Raw genomic sequence first — 7,281 nt, 5'->3', positions numbered from 1 at the left:
TTAAATGGCAGAATAGGTGGGGCGTTTTTCAGAATAAAGGCATAACATCATATTTAATTTGCATTTGCACAAAAAACTGATTCTGTTTGACATTTCCCGGTAGAATGACTCTCGTATGTATCGTTTAACACAGCAACACATGTTTCCTTTGCATGGACACAGTAACGCCTTTATGCTGAAACACTCCTCCTCCTTTTTACAGACCTCAGTGGTCTTCATCTCCAGCTGTCGCTCCGTCACAGCTGCCTTGGTCTCCATGTAAACGCTGTGTCTGTTATCACTGCACACCTGTCAAGCCTGTTTTAAGTCTGTAGTTATCACACAGAGAACTATTGTCCTTCTGCCCTCTTCTCCAACCCACCAGTGCCTGGACTCCACTGTCCCATCAGCGGTTTTAAAAGGAAAACTGTTCTAAAACTTAAAACCAGAAAAAAGGGAATGAACTGACTATAGATCTGAATCTGACAGTTAATTTAAATTCGAAATCCAAAAAACTAGCAATAAAAGGACAGTATATTAAAAATATGAACATTAAATAAGCATGCACAAAACATATGCTACTTTTAATAACCATACATAACACACAAACAAATTATTGCATTTTCATTTAAACAAACTGCAAACATCTGATATTGAAACAGATCAACCATGCTCTGCAGTTCCAAAAACACACCACTAGATGGAGACAAACAGCAAACAAACAAGCTGAAAGCCTATTGATATATAGTATAGAGTTGGGTCATCTAGATCCACTAGACAGTGCTCTGAACCTTTTTTCTTCAATGATTTGTGATCTTCACTGGTGTCCATGGATTACATGAAATCTTTCCACCTTTATCCACCTTTGTCATGGTAGGAATAACACGTCACTGTAACGGTGGGGTCATCTAAGATAGCACAAGGGTTACAGGTACAACTCATTGTTTGACATGCTGCACTGAAAATATTTAAAACGGTGATGATCTTTTTTCTAATTTAATCAAAAAGGTGTTTTCTTGTCTTTTATGTCATTTAGGGAAATCACGTTTCTGTTTATGTGACGTGTTCACAACAGAACAAAGACTAAGCAATATTGTCCATAAGGTCTGTGTCTACAATTGTTTTATTTGCTTTAAATTTTAAGTTGAAACTTTTAGTCTTTAGTTTGGATATAGTTGGAATGTGTCAAATATAGACAGAGCATATTTATGAGGGAAACTTTGATTCAATCTAAGAATGCAACCCCCCCCCCCCCCACCCCCGACTAATAATGAAAAAGGGCAGAGTTTGAGATGATCTTCTGTGGTCTCTGGTAAAGGAGGCCGGTGTTGTAACTCAGCAGCTACGGACTCAGGTCCCCTCTGGCCTGTTGAATTGTAGTCCGAACAGCTGATTCGATCCCGTGGAAGCCTGATGCTTTTTGGCTATTTATGGCAGATGGCCGTGTATCAGGCACGCTCCCCTCAGCCCATACATGGCTGTTGTGGGATGAGGTTACAGCAGTGATTTTGGCCTGCACTCCCGATCCTTTTGCAAACACTATCGCCTCTTACCACGAGCCCAAAAATCAGAGGGTCCTAAAGCTGATGAACAACAGTAGCTGTTTAATGAACCACTTTTCTGACTTTTGGAACACTTTTAACTGTGGGAGTATTTTTTTCCGGTTTCTATCACCTCCTCTCCTCTGTCTGCAGTTTCCCAGCTCTCCTGTAGTCCCCCTCTTTTCCTCTCCCTCTCTCTTCTTCTCTCTCTGGGCTTGATTTATTTGGCCGGGTGCAACTCAGCCAGAGGGAAAGCACCAGGCTATATTTGTCGGCTGCAGAGGTTGGACCTGCTTCATGGTAGATGGTTGACGACCTGGGATTCTGTGTTGAGTTTCTCGGTCCACATCTGGTCCTCCTGTCTCCTCACCATCAGCTCCCACTGAGGAACTAATTTGGTTTAAAAGCTCATCCTCAAGGCTAACTGAACTTTCCAAAAAACTTTCAACACTTTTCTTTGGGAGAAATATCCAACTGTAAGTACAATTTTTGTCTCTATCTCATAGTAACTATGCATTTATAGACCCAGTAAATATTTGGTCAGTCTATGAAAAAAATTGAATTTGCAATTTGACATAAAAATGTGTTCATTAAATGAGCAAAGCTCATCACATTTAGCAGCCAAAATACAACTCTAGTTTTATGTGGCGTTTAATGGAACAAAACATTAAAATTACAGTATAATATTGTGACAACTGATGATGAAACTGTTTGAGTATCAGGCAGGTCCTAATTTTTAGTATATATTGTTGATTGCTCAGATACCCAGCAGTGTTGTGCCAGAGGCTGGTTGAACTCAGACCTGTAGACTCCTGCTTTTTACTTGGTTCGGGCTGGTGTGTGGTTTAACCACAGGGGTCTTAGCATTCCGAGCCTGAGATTAAAGCTGTATGTTGGTATGCGTCTGCAGGCTGATCCACCGGCTGTGTGTTGAGCCGCGGTGGTGTTCCCAAGCTGGCGTGGCAGCATTTCTCCACAGTTTTGTTTTTGTAATATGTGATGCTGCACAGCAGTTGAATGCCGCTCTCCACCTGCTGCGCCCGTCAACATGAACAGACAGCTTTACAGGCTGGCCTCATGGTCGACCCTCAAATACAAATACAAGACCCAACCTTTAAGAAAAAAACTGCAAGCTGAATTGATTCTTTACTCTTGTATTTTTTCTGTTATTTGTACTTTCAAATGTAGGTGTTTGGGCAGGACAATAGTATGGAACTGACTGCATAAGAAGGCATTTTGTGAAGAAAAAGTGAAAATCAGAAATTTGAGTGACCAAGTTACTTACTGCTTTTGAACTGTCAGAGTGTTTTATTTTACAAGCTTTCTCTGTTGGGATTTCTTCAGCTTTAATCAAAGCCAACCAGTGTGCTGACCTTTCCTGAGTGTGTATTTCCTTTTTTCTGTTGTGTCACTGTTTGGCATCTCGTGGGTGCTCAGAATTGTTCAATGATTTATATTGAATTAAAAATGGCAGAAACATTGTTTCATGGTTTTGCGTAACTTAATTGAACCTTTCAGGCTTTGGCACCGGCTGCTGGTTGTCCGGATCTTTCAGTAACGTTTACCTCATAATGTGTGAGGAGGAAGTATTGAGCCGACACAGCTAATGTAAGTTTAATTTTTGAAAAAGTTCTGTAAAACTCACTGGTAATCAGGTCTTAGATCTTTCTCTGTGCTTTATCCAAAAGTCGCAGAACCAGCTCGTCTTCTCATCCGCCCCTCTGCTCATCCACATCCATATAAGAGCAGATGGTGCAGTGTCCAGTGCAGAGTGACATACAGAGTTGATGCTAGGCAGCAAAGAGGATCACACGTTTGGATCTGAAGCAGGAGGAATGTCAGAGTAAATGTGTAAGGAGGGAGGAGGGAGGATGAAGGTCCCAGCTGTGCGGCCTCAAGCTTACATTTGAACTTTTGCATTGGGGCATGCGCTCTGCATGGGTCCTTGTGTTCACAGTTGCACATCCCCAGTTTGGTTGGCTAAACAGTGAGGTGGAATGACAGCAGACTTTCAGGGCATCATAGAGGAATCCATATTCAAAAAGGAAACTTGGGGTGTTTTCAGACCAGACAGTTCTGGTACGTTTAAAGTTCATTTCGCCCGATAATCTGGAACAAATTTAGTCTGAATACGCTCAGGTGAACTCTGGTCCGGTGCCAGGAACCGCTCTTCGACCCATCTTTTGCGGTGGTCTCTGTAAGTTTACAATCAGACTGAGCTCCGGTTCGGTCTGAGTTTCCTCAGTCTGAATAGGCTCCGTGCTTGGAGCGGAACAACTGGCCTAAAACGGCAACAGTAGCTGGGCATTATGGAATGTACACAGAATAGCGGAGTAACGGTGAGACACAGCAACTCATTGAAATGTGATCGGAATAATGCAGGCTCATTAAAACAAACATGAATGTGATACACATTGTCTTACAGACAATCTATATGTCATGAACACTCAGCGTACCTTCTTAGCTGTCGTCTCCTCAGTAACCGCTTTGCAGCACGCCTCTGCCGTGCCACAGTAGCACTAAAATGTGTTGTACCTGACATTGATACAGACAAAATGTAGGACTTCCATTATTCTTATTTAGTCACGTTGTTTTGTTTAAAAGCTTTGGTTTAAATCCGAAATGTTTGGTAGAAGTCTAAATACAGACCAGACGCAAGATTCATGACTCAATTCGGACCAAAGTAGGTGGACTCAGTCCAGACCGAATGATTTTTCCTGTCGAAACGATGCAGGTTTGCAAGTGAGAAGGGCCACATCTTTGAGAGAGGAGTTTGCAGCAGGATGCTCCCTGATGTAGGTATTTTTTAGCTACCCTTTAGTGAAAAAGTGCCCTATTTAAGTGTGCTACAATATACTTAGTCCATACCTAAAATAAGGCAGCATACTTGAAATCACATTTTTATATATTATGTAAGTATTGTAAACTTAAAATATTCCATTTTGCTCCGAGGAAGTATTCAGTACTTCCTACACTACATGTAAATCGTCTATTGCATACTTGCTATACTTATACTCAATAATACTTAATAAAATAAACTTCAAGTGTGCTACATTTTGCTCAGGGTAAGTTTATTTACACCTTAGCGGGGAAAAAAGATTCAACAATCTACAATATCCACAAAAGAACCAAGAGGACCTGACTGCAGACATCAACGACCAGAACTGAAGAAAAAAAGAAAAACGAAGTGGTGACCCTGAGTGTTGTGATTTTCCCATTTAAAAGCAGGAATTCAGAATACTCTTGGGTCAGGGTTACGCTTAGGGTAGGTTGTCTAATTTCCGCTTCCAGCCGATGATGTCAGGCATCATCTTGTCTGCAGCCAGGTCCCTCTCTATAGAGCCGATAAAGTCCAACTTTAATCAGAGCTTCCCTCAATATGCTATGTTTTTAATTCACTTTGGCACATAATCTATTGATTATCAAACCTATATGTGTTGCAATAAGCTTTTAAGAGACTGCCTGAAAAACAAATAAGAAATCCCAGCTGTGCTCCAAAGTCTACAACTTTCTTTTTAATTGCAAAATATTATGCAGTTAGCTCACAAAAACATGTGATCTTGTGATGTTTACAGGACATCCTTGGGTGTTAGGTTTTATTAACAGCTGCATGACTGGTTCACATGCTGCTTGCAAAGCTTGAGAATTTAAGGAATTTATGTTTTGTTATTCAGATAACGTCAGATGGTGTAACTAATTTAAAAAGAAAATTCCCATCTGACATCGATCCTCCTGAGAGAAATAGTACAGACCGTCTGTCCCCTTCATGAGACGCGAGACGTGGGTTCCAACACGTAGATCAATATTTTTGAGTCAAGATAGATTTAACTATTTTATTGGACGATTTATTAGAAAATAAAAAAGATGGATCATAACAGTTGAAAGGTTATTGACAAACTGATCATTTTCTTCTTAAAGATGGTATCAGATCAGAAATGGAGACCCTCATGTGCTCGTAACTCACCCACCCAAAGTCTACTTCAGGGTTTCATGCCAGTGTTGTTTACTTCCAATAAAAGCCCTATGAATCAGCAGCCAGTGGCACTGACTGACGAGGCTTAATGTTTGTTAAGTGAGAGCCAGAAGAGCGTGAGTTGGATGGGATGCATGACAACCTAAAGGGAATGAAAGGAGGAGGAAGTGGGAGAGACAACAAGGCAGAGCGGAGGAAGGCTGCTGGTAAACAGGACCGGCCTGCGATCTCTCTGAGGCAGCCACTCACCATGCTTGTTGCCTTATTAGGGGCATCTCAAGAGGAGAGGCAGAGCTCTGAGAGGGTAAGGGGGGGGGACTGTGACAGATAGGTGACAAAAAGGCTTCACAGAAAAGTTGCAAGTTTGCAAGAGAGAAGAGCCAGATCCTTGAGAGTGGGGTTTGCAGCAGGACGCTCCCCGGCTCCCCCAGATGATCACTTTAATTTAAAATACACATGAAACATTGGTGAAACATTTAAGTATAATAAGTATACAAATATAAACAATATAAAACATTTTTCTATACACAAAATAACCGTTTCTCTCAAATATTGTTCACAAATCTGTGATAGTGAGCACTTCTACTTAGCTGAGATAAACCCTCCCCCCTCACTGGTGTTCAAGATGCTGATTAGACAGCAGATCATTGCACAGGTGTGCCTTAGACTGCTAACAATAAAAGGAGACTGTGGCATTGTAAAGTGTGATCAAACTGAACGTTTCAGATACTGTACGGTTTGAAAATAGCGTGCCATTGGCGGCAGGAATGTCCACCTGAGCTGTTACTTATTAATTGATTGCTCATTGCTCTACTGTAAGCCGTCTCCAAAGGTGTTTCAGAGAATATGGCAGTACATCCAACCAGCCTCACAACCACAGATCACATGCAACCACACCAGCCCAGGACCTCCACAGCCACGCAGGCAGAGAAAAACAGGTGCATTTAATTGGTGGCATTTTGAATGCACAGAGAGATGCCTTGACGAGATTCTGAAGCCCATTGTGGTGCCATTTAAGCTCGTTTGGGATGCTCTGGATCAACAGATACAACAGCGTGGTCCAGTTACTGCCAATATTCAGCAACTTCACACAGCCATTGAAGTGGAGTGGACTGACATTCCACAGGAGGAGATCAATGTCTGTACAGGAGAGACAGCATGGAGGAGGTTGATTGATAAGCTCAACAGCCAATCAGGATGCAGAACACAGTGCACTGTTAAAAAACAAACAAACACACGACACAGCATGATCGAGGAAGATGAACCCCATCTGTTGGGATTTATTCTGCAACAGACAGTGCTTTTTGGGGGGGGTTCTACAGTTTAAACAAGGAGCTGTCACCGGTGACACCTAAATACCACACGCTCTTTGACATACCATAAATCTTTGGCTGTTTTCGAACAGCTTTTTTCTGTAACAAAATTAGCAGACTTATGTTGATTGCTTAAATACTTCACTAAGGTAAAGTGCTGCATATCAGCGCAAAGCAACTTTTCTCTACTTCAGAATCAACTGCATTTACGTTAATTATGTAAACAGTTAAAAGTAACCGTAGTGAGCACTGGATGGTGTTGAAGGGTTAAAGACAATACAAGCACAGTTGGGTATTAGCTTAAATTGATAATCTGCCTCTGGACTCTCTTCACCAATTGTGTGTCGGCTGCAGTTTTGCCTCCATGTAAGAAGAACTGAAATGTTAATTTGGGATTTATATGGGTTTTTGCTCAGATAATTTAGGCTTTTAGCACCAGTTTTTATCATGATCTTAGACTTTAGTTTAGTTAAAA

The 7,281-nt window shown here is 41.4% G+C and overlaps 1 protein-coding gene across 2 annotated transcripts in view; it reads left to right on the top strand.

Moving 5' to 3' along the window:
- Nucleotides 1-1,522: 1,522 nt before the first annotated feature.
- LOC101166743 (supervillin) overlaps nucleotides 1,523-7,281 on the top strand; it is a 67,971-nt gene continuing 62,212 nt past the window's right edge. For both annotated transcript variants that reach the window (XM_020710656.2, XM_020710655.2), the window contains exon 1: nucleotides 1,523-1,996. The gene's annotated coding sequence lies outside the window, so the exon portion shown is untranslated. The remainder of the gene's footprint in view (nucleotides 1,997-7,281) is intronic.

This window comes from Oryzias latipes, chromosome 17 (assembly GCF_002234675.1).
Source record: "Oryzias latipes chromosome 17, ASM223467v1".
NCBI lineage: Eukaryota > Metazoa > Chordata > Actinopteri > Beloniformes > Adrianichthyidae > Oryzias > Oryzias latipes.
The sequence above is the reverse complement of the archived record's forward strand: the minus strand, read 5'-3'. Positions and strand labels throughout refer to the sequence as shown.